The 18759-nt window shown below is 38.9% G+C and overlaps 1 pseudogene; it reads right to left on the bottom strand.

Moving 5' to 3' along the window:
• Positions 1 to 16603: 16603 nt before the first annotated feature.
• On the bottom strand, positions 16604 to 16781 carry LOC116881064 (annotated as a pseudogene).
• Positions 16782 to 18759: the final 1978 nt, after the last annotated feature.

Genomic DNA, 18759 nt, shown 5'->3' on the forward strand with positions numbered 1-18759 from the left:
AACAGGGAGCTTATGTTAAAAGTCTCCTGGATCCCAGACATGAGGACTTTGGATTAATGGTTGAAGTTGGTCCCAGGGAATTATACTTTTGAAAACTCATCATATCCATCAGGAATCTTTGTTGCAAGGGGTAGAATCTACTCCAGAGGCATTAAGAAGAAATTCATTGAGAAAAACCTCTGTAAATAAGCATTATTCATAGCAGCCTGAAAGTGAAAACAATCCAAATGTCCAACAACTGTTAGATGAATAAACAGAAAGCCATGCAATGGAATACCACTTACTGAAAAGACCCAGAGTAGTGATATGTTACAACATGGGTAACTTCAACATTAGTGAACAAACATTAGTGGAAAAGAGCCAGATGCCAACAACCACATATTACATGATTGCATTACATGAAATATCAAAAAATGTAAATCTATATAATCCAGAAAGAAAGGAAATTAATAGTTGTCTATGGCTGAGTGTTAGAATCAGGATTCACTACAAACAAACATAAGGGATTTGGAGGGAAATATTCAAAAATTGGATTATGGTGACTGATGCACACACATCTCTGTTAAACTTACCTCCCAAATCACTGAACTGTATACTGAAAATGGTGAATATTATGACATGTAGATTTTACCTCAAAAAACTGTTTTAAATCTACCCTGATACTCACAGCATTGCAGCTCAGAGAGAGCCTGCCCAACGCCCCAAACTATATAGCACAGAAATGCCACCAGCACCATTTTGCCCTAGACACTCTAACTGCACTAGCACCAGGCCTCTCACCGATACCTGGGGTGTTCCAGACAGGCCTCGCCAAAACCCTAATGCAGAGCTGAGAGTGGGTGTGGCACTCAGCAGCACCAAGGTGGTCTCGAGGGAGCCTGGGATCATGAGTGTCTGATATTGGCTACTTACCTACAGGAAAGGAGCATCTATATCCCAGCAAAGCTCATCTGCAGAAAATCTCTAATCATAGCAAGGATCCTTGGAAGTGAGGCAACCGAACTCCTCATGAGATTCTGATAGCCAGCTTTAGGGATCAATATACCATACGGTAAGTTCCTCTGGGGCTGTATTTTCTAATATTTGTTTTTTTTTAACCAAGGAGCCGAAGTGGCTGGAACATAGCTAGAAGAGAAAGGCATTAGGGAAAAGGTAGAGTGCATGTAGGGGTAACTCCAAAGCGAGAGGGCAAGCTTCATAAGTGGCGAAGTTGCCAACAAGTAGGATGCCTCTGGCGTCTCTTCATAGTACCTGCTTAACATTTATGAAAGAATAACACACTCTTCCAGAGGACACACTCCCCAAACCCAACACACTAGAGGCTCAAGTTTTCGGAACACTCCCATCGTTGAAGACTGTAAGTCAGAAAGATTGAAATGTGACAAATTTCAGAAAGGAAAATGACAAAATTGCAGCAAAACAAACAAAACAAAACAAAACAAAAAAACCACATTGTACATAGGTAACAGGAATTCCATACATGTGCAAATAAATGGTATTTTATATAACCATCCATACCTTTATGCAATGAACATTTAACCATGAGTACCCAAGACTCAAGAAATGTGATCATTGTAGGTTTAGCACCGTCATTCTTTTTAATAACAATGGCTTTCTCTTGTGACTTCTATGTGACACTGAACCACATTTATGACAGAAAACTATATTCACGTCAACTATTTTGGTCTTCTTTTTAAAAAGTAATGAGATTAGACATCATAGAGATGGGGACTTGAGTTCTGCTGGACTTGAGACTGGGTAGAATTTTGATGAGGAAAAGTGGAGAAGAAAGGAATCTGAACAATGGAGTTCATTCACGTAAATGCACTAGGAGGGTGCAGAGCAAGTGAAGAAATAGCAAATAGCCTTGCAGTCACATTTTCTCTCCCTTTTAAAGGTATCAAAGTCATTTTTTTAAAGATGTCTTGAGTACCTAACATCTTAAGTGCCTCTGAATGCATCATTGTTTATATTTATTCCACTTATTGTATATCAGAGCTACTCCGACACCTACATTTCTTATTTCTCCGACACCTACATTTCTTATTTATTTCAAAGCATTTGACATCCTAGTTGGTATTGAATACTTGAAATAACATGCATTATTCTAGAATGCAGTGAAAGAGAGAGAGAAGAAATATGCATCCGAATTACCAGGGAAAGTATATAATATGCTTTCCTCGTACAGCCTGGAAATGAAAACCAAATTTTCCTGGCTATGAATGTGAAAGTCCTAGAAGATTCAGTAGTTACTTTTAAGACTGAGAAAAGAGATGTTTAAGCTGAAAATGATGAAAGGCTTTTTAATTAAAGCTGCACGAAAGATGGCTCTGCAATTTACTCTATTTTCATCATACACTCCTTCCTAACTTCAGTAAATCCTGGGGAGGTTGCGAAGCCAAGTGCTCCACTCCTTGTGCCAATCTTGGTTGCTAAATGTTTCCCATTCATTATAATGCATCGTCTGTAAGAGTCGTCCAATTTCTCTATGTCCTTTCTACTCTTTGGACTGCAATGATTGTGAATGGGCCTGGATAATAGTGCCTAGTTTCCCTCTCCCTCTCTGTCCTACTTTCAAAGATAACAGTTGCTTGTTACCATCATAAACAGGGATGGCATGCAAACACAAAAGAGCTTTTCGATATGCCATTTATTTCACCCAGAAGGGTAGACAGTCTGTATGCACCCTATTTCAGCAAAGGACTGATGGTATTTGATTGACAAGAAGCTGCTTTTGAAATCACACAGAATTCAGGAGATGGTTCCCAACCCCAGATTGGGTATGATGCAATTATGGCTGCAGAAATACAGTTATTTATACTGCATATCAAAGTCTATGGGAGCACTTATGGCCTGGTGTCAAAACAGCAGGGAGGATGGATACGTTAATCATCTTGATCTCAGTAATCATTCCATAATGTGTGTATATAAAAAATATATATACATATACATACATATATATATTTCAAATCATCACATTGTATATTTAAATAAATAAAACCGTATTTGTTAATTATTCCTTAACAAGGTGAAAAAAAAAAGCAGGGGGCAAATAGCTCAGGAATGTTTCCTTTTGTAATCATTTGTTTATGTACCATGTTATGTGATGGAAAATTAGGAAGTAAAAATGTACTCCTACAGACATCTCTTATTGCCTTCCATCTCTTACACCAAACCCCCCTTAGAACATGCATATTCTGGTTTCTGCATAGAAGTTCATGCTCCCTCCTTCTCATCTTTTATCCCTACAATAATTCTCCCTACATTTAAATTCTATTCATTCTTTAAGGTCCATCCTAAAACCCAACCTCTCCAATCAATTTTGTTCCTTACTTCCACAGATCTTATAGAGTATACAGATATCATCAGTTTGGCATCTGCATGTGCTTTATCTTAGTTATATCATTATCTAACGATTTTAGGTGAATTATCCTTATCTCCTAAGCATTAATGAATATGCGGTTCAGGAAGGAACTCTGTCTTCTACTGCTTTTATTCCCATAGCTAGACTTACCAAAGGAGAGTCACAGTATTTGTTGATACTCTGGTATCTCACTTTTCAAAACAGAAAAACTCATCATATTAGAGTTAGGAAGTTAAGTGCAATTTCTCATTTAATGTGTTATTTTTCTTTTCATCTCTATGACATCTGAGACAGGTGGTCCCTCCAGACTCTGCTTGAACATTTCCAACGAAAAGAAGTTTATTAAACTTCCAGACAGTTCATTTCATTTTTGGACAGCTTTAAATGCTATAAAATTCTTTCTAATTGTGGTCTAAGGTCCTCTTTAGTAACTTTTATTCATTGGCCTAATTCTGCTTTGAGAAATGATGTAAGTTCCATCATCCTTTTCATAACGTTCTTACATAGTTGAAAGCAAACAAGCATGCATCACTAGGAGTTTAATCAAAAAGAAACCACCAGCACAAGAAGAAGCAATTATCTCTGCTACTGGCAACTCGAACTCATCACTTCCACTAAAGGGAAACTTCAGCTCAAACCTAAAGATGCTTGCTGAACAGCTTAATTATGACCTAGAGGGCTTCAAACCCTGGATGGTCCCCTGTTTAGAGACACAGAAAAGTCACATACTTGCTGGACCCTCAAAACATAAAGGAACCTTAGTATTTCTCAACTGAAGTTTGAACTTGTTTTACAGAATGTCTCTGATGTAGTTTTTTTCTGCTTGACTTAGAAATCTTTACTGATGCATAAGCAGCAACAGTGTTGATTTAACAAGCAGGTAATGCAATGAGGCCATGGTATTAAATGGTTAGATGCAGCCCAGGTTCATGTGATCAACTGAATCAAATCTATGAAGAAGCAAAGACATCAATGAAGACCATAAAAATTAAAATATGACTTATATCAAAGGTAAAATGTTGTTTTCATTGACTAAGGGCATGTTGAGATGTGTTGAAAGAACACTGGCATGACATCTGTGAGATTTGGTCTGTTGGCTTAGTTTTGCTTATTAGTTTACATAACCCATGATTAGGTACATGGATTTCAGTTTCTTTAATTACTAATGGAAGAAGCTGGAATAGGTGAATACCAAGGCTGTGTGAAACTCAAACTTACCCTGTTGGTGAGCACTCTTTTGAGTTCTATGTCTTTGGGTTTCTTGGAAAAGTTCTTCAACATCCTACCAAAAAGAAATAAAGCAAAATATCAATCATTGCTTTCATTGATATTATCAATTTGTCCTTGAAAAATTCTATGAAAGCCAAATAAAATAATTTATCATAATCAACTATCTCCCATGCTTGTATTTCCCAAATTCTAGAATTTAAATTCTTGTAATTTCCCAAATTACTAGTGTCCCCCAATTTGGCCTGATACCTGTGCCAGCCTCTATATGGTGTATTTCATATATAATTTGAATTCACAGGGGTTTTAGAGACTGAACTCCCTTATCTTATAGTTCAGGTATACTGAGTTCTAGTTCAGACTCTTCTACTATCCCATCACTCAACGATGCAATTTATACAACAGAGTGAATTCTTTCATAATATTAAAAACTACCTTCTAATTTACCTGTTTTATATACTAGATAAGTCTCACTGTGGATAACCAACTCCACATCTCTGAAGCCATGTCTAATTGCAATTATCCACGTGTGATAAGCCTTTAAAATCTTGCTTTTCCTATAGTTGCTTGCTTAATTGAAGGGAAGGAAAAATAAAAACCCCAATGGAAGGGTAATCAAAGCTTGAAATATGCATTTAAACTGCTTAGGGTAACTGAATTCACAAACTAATTACTGGTTCATCATCTGGCCTGTGCTGTATGATTCCGGATTGGAAGGAGCTGCCACATATGATTGTATCTCTTTGTGCCCAAGTTGGTGTGACAGGCAAATGTGTGCCAAGACCACGGCATTTTCCATTTTCATAAAGTAGAAGAGGCACAGGCATACAGGGCAGAGTAATGCTTCTGCCTTCAGGGTAATAATGGTGAAACCTCTTGTCCCTGAACAACCTGAGACAACTTGCTCGTTTTCAGTCATGACAAACAGAAAATAACATAAATTTTTCAGCCTTAACTGCAATTTTATTCTCTGCAATACCCGTTTCTCTAAACGAGATTCTCAGGCACAAGTGCCTAGGAGGGACTTTATAATACTTTCACTCTATATCATTTTACAACAAAATTTCTGTCCAGTTCTGAGATTATGAGAAGTTGTTTAGTAATTTCCCTGTGGAAAGAACAAAGTGATGTAATAAAATTGTAGCAGTACGTATTATCAACAACATTAATGGAACTGTACCAATTGTGAAAATAAAGGTCACTCACGTGCCAGGGGATCTCTGAAACTGGAGATTCTGAGGACTAGTATAGATAAGTTATAGGGCTGAGCTGATGTTTACTTTGGATGCTGAGTTGGGAATGGGATTGAAGGAAGCTATTCGCTTCCTTTCTCAGATCCATGTTTTTCCTCCTTCCCTGCCTTTTCTCATCTTCAGTCTCCAGAAATATAAGAGGCAAAAAGGCAAAAGGCAAAAAAAAAAATAAATAAATAAAAGACTGAAATCTAGGATGATGAATCCTGTGACAGGATGAACATGTTCTATAAATCAAACACTTGAGTATTTCTATATGTGTGATTCAGCCATTCCACTGCAAGGTGTTAGCTCAAGCAAATTATTTATAGAAGTATCTTAACCACAATGGTATTATTTAATTCAATTCAACAAATATGTTAGGAAAACCCACTCTGTGTCTGTTAGTAACTGGTTAGGTATTGAAATTTTTTTTAAGTCAGCGAAGTAGACGTTGGTGTATAGAAGCAAGGAATAGGTATTTACACAGTCTTATGGGTTATAAGAGAGGCCCTTTAGGTGCTATGGGTACTTAGAGAGTGGGCACCTAGCAAAAACCAAGGGGATGAGGGTATAGTAGAGATTTAGTGATACTATGACTTATAATGAGAAATACATATTTGGTCTTCATCCCCTTTTCTGTTTCAGTGCTCTTATAACCTCTGGAATTTCCTAAGTGACGAGAGCCATAAAAATACCTTTTACTATGTTAATGAGGTAACTTTTGGAAAACACCTCAGGATGAAAGACGGTTGCCAGAGGATCCAATCTAGCAGATATAAAGAAGCTCTGAGGAGCTATACAAAATGAAAGAGTTTTATTGGCAGAAGGGAGTGGTGTTACAAAACAAAATTCAACTGAGTAAATTTAAAGATCTAATTGGTTTTCTTCAATGATTCATGAATTAGGCAGCATCTAATCTAGCAAATAAAAGGGAGCCCTGAGAAGCTGTATAAAAAGGAAGATTTTTTAAAGGCTGCAAGTGGGTAACACAAGAAAGTCATAAGATTATTTCAGGTAAGGTGACCTCCCTTTGGGGGAAGGGTGGAGGTCTATCATACAGATTACTTCACTGGTGTTGATCAGATAATTCCAGATGGACTGATTAAAGGTCATAGTCCACCTGGGAGTAGGCAAAACTGTCATTCAGTCTTTTTTTGCTATCTTTTGGGCCTGTTCTGTTCTAACAGTGGGAATAAGGAGGTTATACTAGGCAAAAAAAAGGGGTCAGTTATTGCAAAGTTACTTCCTTTTAGGGGATGGCAGCAGTTCCTCAGACAGACACCTAACTAGTGCTTATTGGGAGATTCCTGATTGACTGGTTTAAGATTCGACTTCTGAGAGCATCAAAACTGTCATAAGTTAAGTCTGGTGACATGGGGCTTAGCATAAGTGATTCTATTTTGAGCAGTTGTCATGTTTTGTTTTTTTTAACAATCCTTTTATAATAAGTTGATGATTTAGAAAGCAAAATGTTTCTCTAAGTTCTATGAGCTGCTCTAGCAAATTAACAAACTGGAGGAAGGTTGTTGGAATCTCATATCTATAGCAGAGGTCAGAAGCACAAGTGATGACCTAGACTTGTAACTGCTGTCTGAATCGGGGGCTGGGCAGATATGTGAGACTGAACCCTTAACTTGTGGGATCCTGGTAGATAATGTTGGAAATGAGGTGAATTATAGGACACCCCAGCTAGTGTGGGAGAACTGCTGGTATGGAATTGCCCCCATATGCATGTCCACACTGGAATTGGGTCCAGAAATCTTAGGCTTCCTGCAAATTTCCAGATATGTTTTAACTCAAATAACTAACTAGTAGATAGTTATATGTTCATATAACAGAATATTATGCACCCATGATTCATGTAGTCATCTGTTTATTCCCATGGAGTCATAATATATTGTTACGTGAGAAAAAACAAACAAACAAACAAACAAACAAACAAAAACCAAGCCACTATAAGGTATGTGCAGTGGGATCCATTTTTGTACAACATAGAACATATTCATGTATAGTTAAACATATATGGAAAAATTCTTGGTTAACAACAGCCATCTTGGCACTCATTTTTCACTTTTTGCCTATCTGTACTTAAATAGATGTAAAACTAATCTGTATTACTTCTGTAATTAAAAGCAAAGAAAAGGATGCTTATGAATGAGACAACTAGCATAGTAAATCAAGTGGAGCAGATGCTGGGATGTTGAGACATGTGGCATCTGGTCATCCTAAACACCTCTGCTGCAGTGGGCAACGATGCTTCATCAGCTCCACAATGCAAGTCAAAGTCAGTATTAGAATTGAATCCAGGTATGCCTGACTCTAAAGCTTCAGCTTTACCTGAGCTATGCTTGAATCTTTCTAAAAATGATACTATGCTGTTATCTACAGCTGTCCTGATTGCTGATTCAGATGAGAATGAAATAGTAAAGGGAATCCAAAATGAGTCCCAGCAGCAAACAATTTACAAGCTATGAAAACTGCAGGGAATATGCAGGTTGGATGGTCCAAAAATGAGTAACTCTATTATGCTGGGAATTGTCACCTCATTATAAATGTCTCCATTCTATTTGCCATCCCTCGTTCCCTCTTAATAATTCAAGCATTAAAAATTTTTATTGGATTGCAAATTGGCACACAGGTCATGAGTCTGACTTCACAACTGTTTTATTCAGAATTGGAATGGAAATAATCTTTTTCTGCTCCTAGTCAAGTCACTCATTTGTACTACCCAAATATGCCTAATGGGAAGGAGAGACATACTTGATGGGAGGAAAAAAAAAAAAATATTATGAAGTTAACATTTGTAGTGCAATCAAATTAAATTTCCATTGGATTTCAGTTTAAAATGGAGCTTGGCTAGTTGCCACTGATGCATCATCTCCCATATTTCTACTAAAATAACAATGAAGACATAGAAAAAGACAGAAATATACATCGTCTCCAGAAACTGAAACTTAAAAAGAGCCTATTGCCAGAATCAGATGTAAACCGAAAATGAAAGACCAGAGAAGCACGATGGGGAAACGTTAGTCTAACAATGCTTATACCTAGGAAATTGAGTAAATCCCTCCCCCTAGATAGAAATATGGAAATACTTTATTCCTTCCTACACCATCAATCTGTAAATCAGAGTGTTCAAGTTTGTAACAAAGTAAAAATGCAGCCACCCCTTTATTGTATGCATGTGCTTATTTTTATAGCAGTCAAAATACTGAATCGATGCCTCTTTGCAGCTCCTTCTATATTCCTTCAGAAATGTTAATTCCAGAAAACAAGAGGGCCAGAAACAGGAAAATGTAAGCAGTTTTATGCATTGGGTCTCCACACAAGATTTGATTTGAATAAGTAGTCTTTCCACCATTTCTGTTGCTGCTGCTGCTCCTGGTAATGATTATCAATAACCAGGGATCTGACAAGTGGAGAAAGCAGCACATCCTATTGTAAGCATTAGATAGTCCCCATTGAAGTCTGCAAAATAAGATGAAGAACACGACTGAATAAGATAAACTCTGAGGGTCTGTCTTGCTTTTAGATTCAGCCAGAAGACATTCATAACAGCTTGCTGTGGCTGGCGGCTTCTGAGGATGTTCATTCTGGACTTCAAAGGCACACTTGTGCTGGCACTGAGCTTGAATCTGTGTGGCCTCAGGGAAGCTATTCAACTTCTCTGAGTCTCAGCTTCCCCATCTGTAAGATGGAGAGTATTATACTCTTTCAGCAGGTTAGTATAAGAATTAAATACGATAATAGGTGTGATCGGACTCTATAAAGCAAATGTAAGAGCTTGCTATTATTATGTGCCTTCTTTTCTTCTATGTACATAGTGTGCTTTGCAAAACAGCCCTGCTTTGATGATTGTTCCCTCCTTTTGTTTCCCTTCTGAAGCCCACCGCCCTGTGCTTACTGAGTCTCGAGACATGCAAACTGAGGTAACAGTTACCAGATTAAGTTCTACAATTTTGGTATGTTCTGGTATGTGTGGTAAGTTCTATGATTTTGGTATTCTGCTTCTACAGATGGGGCATGTCTTTCCTTTTCAGGTGTGAATCACCTGTTTTAATCACATTCTACATGTTTTAGTAGGAATATTTACCGTGATGTGTAAGGTCTTTGACTGCTTTAAAGATGTTTTATTTATTTATTTAAGTTTGTGCTTTGCACACATCCAAATGCAGAAGTAGGCCTAATAAATAAACCTGATAAAAATTTCTCCAATGATAAAGGTGCAGTCCTTAGGCAGAAGGTACCATAAAAGTCTCAAGCCCATATTTGGTTTTGATATGTGATAGATAAAAAGGAAAATGTAAGTACTCTATAATGAAGTATTTGCTATTCTAATTCAAAGTACTAACCATTATAACAATTTATTGCAAAACATTTTCATATTGCTATATATTTTGCCAAGGATTACACTATCCTATTTATTCATGTTATTATATTTTATTAGGTTCCTATACTATGCTGCTGTCCATTTACAAGGAACTAAATTTCCCTGTTATATAAACTGAGGAATCATTTGTCTTCTGAAGATTCTGTGTAAGTGGGAACGAAGTGCACGTTTAAGTTTTAGCTTCCTCTCTTTTCTCCTCAAATGTCCTTCAATAAGATGGCACACCTTCTATGGGCCTCTGCCAATTTAGCAGTCAGCTGTCTCATAGATTTGGTGAGAATCAACACCACACAATATATCCCTTTGTTTGGGGTGAAATAACTGTTCTGTTGTTCTCTGGTGTTTTGCTTTTGAGCCTCTTCATGTTCTAAGGTGGTTGTGATTGATCGACTTGAATCTAAAATGCGGTTCCCTCTTCACCCCTTCCTTTTCCTTTCTCTTCCTTATCATTTTCTATCATTAGTCTTGATTCCCTTTCCCTAACTCAGAATTCTTTTCATCACTTCCTTTCTTTTCAGAAATGTTCTCTGCTTACCCTTAACCATAGAAAAGAAGGAAGTGGATGCCCAAATCTCTAAATTGTTCTGAGTGATGGAGGTTTGGTTATATTGTACCCATGGTATGTGACTGCCTCAGGCACAGAGAGAAACGGACACATTTCCTGCAGACCATTCAAAGGGGCTTCATTTTTGTAATTACTGGAGGATAATATGTGTAGGTTTCTCTAATATTATCTGGGACAATTTTTGTCAATTACTTAATTACTTCCTTACTGGGCAGTGGCACCGAGGAGTAGAAATAGCACTCTAGAGGGACTTCTTGGCTCTCATCAGCTGGGGCAGAGTGCTATTTTGTCCAGATGTGGGCTCTCACTAGTTCTCCCTCACTTCCAGCTACCTCCACCGGACACCATAAATTGGGAAATTAAAAGGCCGCCCAGTACATGGTTCTTATTCCCGCCCCTGCCAGATCCCACCCACATAGAACCCGATGCAGTTGTCCAGACATGGGCCAGGCATCAGTGGCTTTAAAAGCTTTCCTTGTGATTCAAAGGATAGAAAACATCTGATTTAGAATTTTCAGAAACCAGCAACAATTTCTGCTTTCCTTCCTCTTTAATTTTTTCCTCTTCTAGACCTACTTGGCAGGTTATGTCAGGGACTAAATATATATAACACCTATATGTGTCATCTGGCCCACCCTCCTCATGCCTCAGCATCAGAGTCACCTGGGAATGCTGGAGAGAGACACAGATTTTTGGGCCTCGTCCCAGACTATGGAATCAGAATAATCAGAGGTGTTACAGGGTGACCAGCTGTCCCAGTTTATCCAGGACTGAGGAGAAATTATTCTAGGAACATCAGTGTTAAAACTAGGGAAGTCTTTGCAAACTGGGGAATAGGTTACTCCAAGAAGACCTAGTGTTTTTAATCATGTTCCTCATGTGATGATTAGGTACATATAGTTGAAGAGTACTATCCTCATCCTTTTTAGAGTAACTCATATTCTCAATGCAGAAATTAGTCTCCAGCATTGATATCAAGTAGGAGCTTCTCTTGTCTTCTAGGGAAGGAGACTGGCTGGCCCTATCCTTGGTTTCATGTTTTGTGAGAACTAGTCTCTTGCCCTTTGGTCCTGGTTTCTGTATCTCATCCTGACTTTCCATATGTAGGTTAGATGGTGTGGACCTTTTCCCTTTGTCCACTGCTGCCAATGGCTTCTCCCTCCTTAAACCTTCCCACTCAAGTTTTGTCCCTATGGTGCCTTTGCCTGTTCATTGCCATCTGTTTCTCACTTTCTCCTGCCTGGAGAAGTTCCATGATACATGGTTTCTGAGAGAAGTTCTCCTTCCGTTGACTCTTTCATTCCAGAGCCACCATGTAAAAACCCCACAGGCCTTTCACCAGTATTTTCTGTGGCTCGGCTTCCTCCCCTCCTCTCCAGCCTTGCCAAAATGATGCAAGAACACATTCTGCTCTCAGGCCCCTAGTGGGAGTGTGGATTTTCCAAATAGGCAGAGTGGCAGGGAAGCTTGTCTGAGTGGCAAGGGCAGGGCACAGAAAAGCTGATCAGCTTGGAGCATGACCTGGGCCCTGCTGAGCCCTGAATGAGCCATTTATCCAATGTAACATCTGGAGCAATAGAGTTGGAGGCACTCAGGGAAGTGCTTATTTATTTAGGGAGGAGATAAAGCTGTGACTGCAGCCTTCCCTCCAGTCACTCAAAAGGGAGGAGGAAAAGGGGAGGGTTAGCATCTGGACTCTGTAAATTATAAAACCATGGCTCTATTTTTGAAGGTGCTGTGAGAAAGCTTTCCAATGTTCCATAAATGAGGCTATAACCTAGAGGTTCAAGAATCTGCAAAACCCTGAAATTATGCAGTGTTTTGTTGGTTTGTGCATATATAAATTTTCCTAAATCTGTAATTTTAATTATAATATCAGTGGGTTCTGTGACTCAAAAGGAAAAAAAAAAAGAAAAGAAAAGGAAAGGTTAAGAACATTGCTTTAAAAAAGAATATAGAGTTTTGGAATCCTGAGTATTAAATTTGAATTCATGTCATTTTTATTTCCATTTCTCCTTGGTCTCATAAGACCTAGTGCAGAGCCTGGGGCATAGAAAATACTCACAAAGTACTTGTCAAACGACTTTCTATCACTACTATGTAGATACCAGAAACAGAAAATGCAAAGGGACAATATGTGGAGATTCATGCAGGAATTCTGGCTGGAAATTCAAAAGATTTAGGATCTGGTCCTTGCTCTACCGCTTATTTCCTCTGTGACTTGGAGCAAAGACTTCATTTCTCTGGGCTTTGAATTCTCCTTGAGGTTTGGATTATATAATCTCTGAACAACTGTTCCTTTTTGAAAGTCAATTAGTCTTTCCTTGAACAGAGCAGAGTTGGAATTATTCTACAATTTTAGCAACACCTCCCCCCCCCAAAAAAAAAACAAACAAGACAGCCTAATTCTTTTTGGGTGGAGAATTTGGACTTTCAGGATTACAAGAAGAAAAAAAAAATCTTTGTTTTCCCTAACACTGAAGTCAAAATCCTGTTCTACTTCACATTAGATAAGGTATTGATCCAACTTCATGACCATAAAATTAAGCATCTCCTCTGTGTGAGGAATTGGGCTAAGCAATAGTAAAACACAAGGATCTTTTTCTTAAGTATCGTACAACCTTATAGATAAGATTCAGACATATTAACTGAGGTGAAGACAATCGCTAAACTACAAGGTAGCCATTATAATTGTAATAACACTGAAGACTGAAGTGATTCCAGACGCTTCATGGGGGAGGTAGGACTTAAGTTGTGTCTTGAATGTTGGGCAGAATTTAAATAAGTGGCAAAGGGAAGGCACTCCTAGTGAATGTGAAAATATAAGCAAAGAATGGAGGTGGGGATAGACAGTATTAGAAGAAAAGTAGATCTGCCTAGCTGACCAAACAGAGGTTACTTTGGGGGAGATGTGAGCATATTTCAGTTTGGTAAGCCTTGAATGTCTGAACAGAAGTTTAGAGCACTATACCTCTGGGGAGAGGGCTTTGAATTGTTGAACAGGTGGGTGGTCACTGCCAAGAGTGGCGGTGGAGGAACATCAGTGTAACCCGCAGGCCAGAGACTGGAGTGCTGCTGCAGTATGTGGGTGTGCCTTGATGAAAGCCAATAGCAGAAGTGGAGGACAGGGTGCCTGAGTGGCTCAGTCAGTTTAGCTCAGGTTGGCTCAGGTCATGATCCTGGATTCCCTGAGATTGAGTCCTACATCCTTGAGCAGGAAGTCTGCTTCTCCCTCTTCCCCTTGCCCCGGTCTCATGCTCTCTTTCTCTCTCTCTCAAATAAATAAATAAAAACTTAAAAAAAAAATGGAGGAGAGAGAAGAATGCATTGTGGAATCTGCAGTAGCAGCAGCAGCAGCAGCAGACAGTGCTCAAGGACTGTAGGGAAAGCTCAGCGTGTGTTGCTGAGGAATCATGAAGTGAACACACTGTTCTGGGCTGATAATCTGATTTGAGGTTGGAATCCTTGTTCTCCTCCTGGAAAATCCTGAATTTAAAACTCCTTGTGGTTCCTGCCTTTTATCCATTAATAGGGCTGATGCTATTGATCAGAGGAATGTCTGATGGAGAGTGACCCATATTCTTCCTTCTCAACTCTCTTATCCCAATAAATAAGTACTTAACAAGGTGCCCCAGTGGTTGGGGAGAATTCTGTGGCTGGGTTAGGGGTCAGCCTGGGTCTGTTACTGGCTGGCCATTCTCTGTGTTTAAACTTTAATAGGTAGAGTTAGAGGTCGTTCCTAACTAAGATCAGGGAAGACTCTGGCAGGAAAAGATTTTCCTTTTCAAGTGCAGCATCATCCAGCCCTTCTAGGGAAAAATAAAAATCAAAAACAAAACCGAAACATTTTGCCCTTAGATAATGAGAACCCTATCTAAAAATGTTCTAACTTGCTTATATCCTGTGACATGAGTGACTGGATATAAATCCTTTCTCATTGTTGTTGCAATGTTAATGCTCGATGGTGAATTTTTTTCTAAGTTAACTACTCTACCTTAAGTGCCCTGCAGAGCCACATTCTATTTCAGGGTGGAGGGAAGGGTCTAGAATTTAATTCTTGCCAGCTTTGTCTATAAGCTGCCTCGCTGTCCAATAAGCCTGTGGAGTGAAGGAGATGTCTAAGGTATCTTCTCCTTTCCAAGTTCAAGGGGACTGTTGCGGTATAAAAAAAGAACCAGCCTATCTACAAGAATATGGAGCCCATTCCAAAAGAAGTAAATCAGCAAATGTGAAAAGGAGAGGAAACCCTGACAGTTTCCAGCTATGGAGATGCTAAGAGGGGAGATGCTGGGACGATATCCTGGACCGGATGAGATGATACTGCCTAGAGGCTTTGTTGCAGAAGGGAATTCTGAGTAGTGTGGGAGGACCATAAAACTTACTGTAGAAGAGTGTGAAGAAATAGAATTCTAGGATTAGAAAAAAAACAGCTCTGAGCAGAAAATAAGAGAAAAACACCAGGACAGATAAATGGAGGTGCTAGCTGCTCTAGGCAAAGGCCATAGAAAGATATGCCAAAAGGAGTCTTTCATTAAATATAGAAAGTATGCTTCTTAGATTTGTATTAATTCTTTCTCTCGACTTAAAACTAAGTGAATGATGAAGAGTACTAGCTTCATCAATCAACATACAAAGGAAGTGAGGGTATGAGTACTAGCTTCATCAATCAACATACACAGGAAGTGAGTGTATGTGGACCAGATTTTGTCTGTCTTAATCAAAGCCTATAGGGGGCACCTTCATGGCTTAGTCTCTTAAGTGTCTGACTCAGGGTCCTGGGATCAAGCCCCACATTGGGTTCTGTGCTCAGTGGGGCATCTGCTTGTCTCCCTCTCCCTCTGCTTTCTCTCTCTTTCTCTCTCAAATAAATAAATAAATAAATAAATCTTTTTTTTTTAATTCTATAATTAATAGCCATTATCATCCCTTATTGAGCATGTACTCTCTGTCAGGATTATTGCATTTTGTCTTCATCATAACTCTGTAAGGTAAACAGTAGTATTTTCCCCAGAACTTAGGAACTACTCTGTAGTTCCTACTACAGAACTACTTTGCAGATGGTAAGTTATAATAATAGTATAATTGAGGTAATTCATGTAAATGGCTGAACCTCTTTTTTAATATTTCCCCATTGCCCATAACTTTCAATTGCTAGAGTGTATGCCAGCTTAGTCTTTCTTTGTCCCTAAGGCTCAACTGTCTCTTACCTGGATTAGGGGAATAGTGTTCATGAGTTTACTCTGTTTTCCTTTGCCTTTTCTGGTAGATTCTCAACAAAGCAGTTAGGAAAGTCAGATCCTGGCACTCTTCCACCAGAGTTCTGCAGTGGTCTAAAAAGCCTCACGCAATCTCCTCCCCAATTAGCTTTCAAGGTCATCTCCCATAGTTCTACCCCTTGCTTACTTGGCTCTGGCCACATAGACTTTCCCTGCAGTCTCTTGACAATGGGACACATTGTCACTGTAGGGCCATTGCACTTACTCTGTCCTTTGCCAGGAATTTTTTCTCCCTATTTGCTTATTTTTTTCTCTCACTTCCTTTAGATCCTTTGGCTTAAATGTCTCAGAGACCTTTCCAGACTATCCTTATTTATTTATTTTATGTACTTCGCTTTTTGTAAAAATTGAAGGACAAATTTGGTCACATTCAGAGATTAGCAGGCCTCATGCAGATGGTTAAAACCATCTTTCTCTTTCTTGGTTAACCATCTCCTAATTGCAAGTAATGTCCATGAGTTCTTTAGAACCATTTCAATTGGCTTTGAGGAGCTCTGTCATGCCACTATGTAACAGGCATGACCACACGCACTGCTGGGTGGTGTCTCACTGGATATCATCATCATCATCAAACAGATCTTCAAAATCATTTAAAAACTCTGCATGAACTGAACTGCCTTCTCATTGACTGCCAAGTCCATCAGGAGCCCTGTGTGCCTGCTGCCTCACCCAGGTCCATGTAGGGCCCAGCATCCTCAGGGAACATCTTGTCCACCTGCTTCATGTCACCTGTGGTTCGTCCCGAGTCCCCAGCCCACTTTGGCCACCCTGACACCACTTCCCCAGACCATCCTTTGAAATTTACACTTCCTGCTTGACCAACATTCCTCATCCCTCTTCTCATAGCATCTATATCTAATGTATGAAATATTTTATACAACCTGGAAAATTGCTGTTGTTTATCTCCCCTTTCTGGAATGCCAAGACAGAATAACCTTCTCTGTACCCAGCATATATTAGATGCCCCCAAGTTGTGTGGAATATTGAATGAACTTTTTTTTTCATCTGCTTTGATCTCCAATGTCTCTCTCATGAGACCAAAATCTTGTCTCTGTACTCAGGGATGGAATATTGCTTCCAGTTTTACTTCTGAAACCCTCTACAAATTAGACAAACCAGAGTCATCTGGTCTGTGGCCAAAATGAACAAGGGTTACAAACCCTTCTTCTGCTTCCATCTTTTTCATCCCCTTGTCATTCTCTGGGTGCTGGCAGAGAAAAGCCCAACAAAAGAGCATAATTAGAAAAAAGACAACCCACACTGAACAGGCCTCACAAACACAGGAATCTAGGTCATTGTTCCTAATATAAGGAAGAAGATCTCTGTTTCTAGCTAGGCTATGTTCTACTTGCATGAAAACACTGTGATTAATTGAATTAACTTAATTCTGAATATTTGGGGAAAATGTGTGCCTTTTAGGCTTTTAGTAATCTGCCTATTTTTTTTTTCCCATGGATGGAATATCTTGTGCCTACTCAGCTAAATATCTGTTTGATGACATGTTTGAGTGACGTCCTTACTCAGCCTTACATGCAACACATACTTCTGACTACCTACTAAGTGTGAGCTAAATATGCCCTTGGCTTCAAGCAGATTACAAGACTTCTATTGAGAGCACAGACTACGTTCTAAACTTTGATTAAAGCTACAGAATATATAACAGAAGTTTCCTCTTCCACCCAGTGCTGTGGCTGAACTGAATATTAACCCTCACTGTGTAACCTTGGAAAAACCTTTTGAATGTGCAGCAATCATAATCCATCATAGTTGCCAGTGACCCGGGACAAATCAAGGTGTGAATTACAGTGGCCATTACTGCAAAATTTCAGAGGACCCAGGACACATTACCGCCTTGAGCTCTCTTGGTAGGAGAGAGAGGGTTGAAAGCAAAACAGCTATGGCTGAAAGAACCACAAAAGGAGGCATCTTATTTTGCTCATCTCCTCTCCAATCACCAAAAGAACTAGGATCATCTTCTCACTTTCTGAGCTCTTATTTGCAGATTGCAAACATTTACTCAAATATTTTACACATACCAAGAAATGTTGCATTATAAATCTTACACAAGTTTCAAGATGCTGGGATGATTCAGTAGAGCAAGGCTAAAACCATGTACTTTGCAAACAAACAAACAAATACAAAATTTAAATGAAAGTTAAGAAATAGTTTCTGACTATTCCTCTTCTACCTAAACTATTACCGCTCACCCCCTTTTTCAAATAGTTTAATTATTAGTTTACATGTGAAATCAACTTTTGACATAAAACTGAGGTTAATGGAGGATAAAGCTACAAAATCTCAGAGGTTTAGCTGAGCTTCAATGATGTGAAGGATCTTTGAAATCTTGAAACTTTTGCCTCTAGATTTTGTTCTACCCAAAGCAGCGGAGAGTTCTGCACATTCTCTCCAAATACAATCCAAATTCCCACCAAGGTACTGAGTTTGTTTAAAGCTTTGCTTTTATAAAGGCTGAAGAAAATATTTCACTCGAAGAGTTTCCTAAACTAGCAGGCTAGTTAGCAAAAGATAAATTGCTTATTTTATACTAGTAGGTTTTTCACGAACTCTGTAAATTACACAGTGGTAGGTCTCCTGCATACAAGACTGGTCCTAGTCATGACAACAGACTGGTCAGAACTTAAAGCAAATGTAAGTTACTGTTCATCAAAATATATAAGTCATTCCATAAATGTAAGGGAACA

This window comes from Lontra canadensis, unplaced genomic scaffold (genome assembly GCF_010015895.1).
Source record: "Lontra canadensis isolate GAN:19392208 unplaced genomic scaffold, GSC_riverotter_1.0 scaffold71, whole genome shotgun sequence".
Taxonomy (NCBI): domain Eukaryota; kingdom Metazoa; phylum Chordata; class Mammalia; order Carnivora; family Mustelidae; genus Lontra; species Lontra canadensis.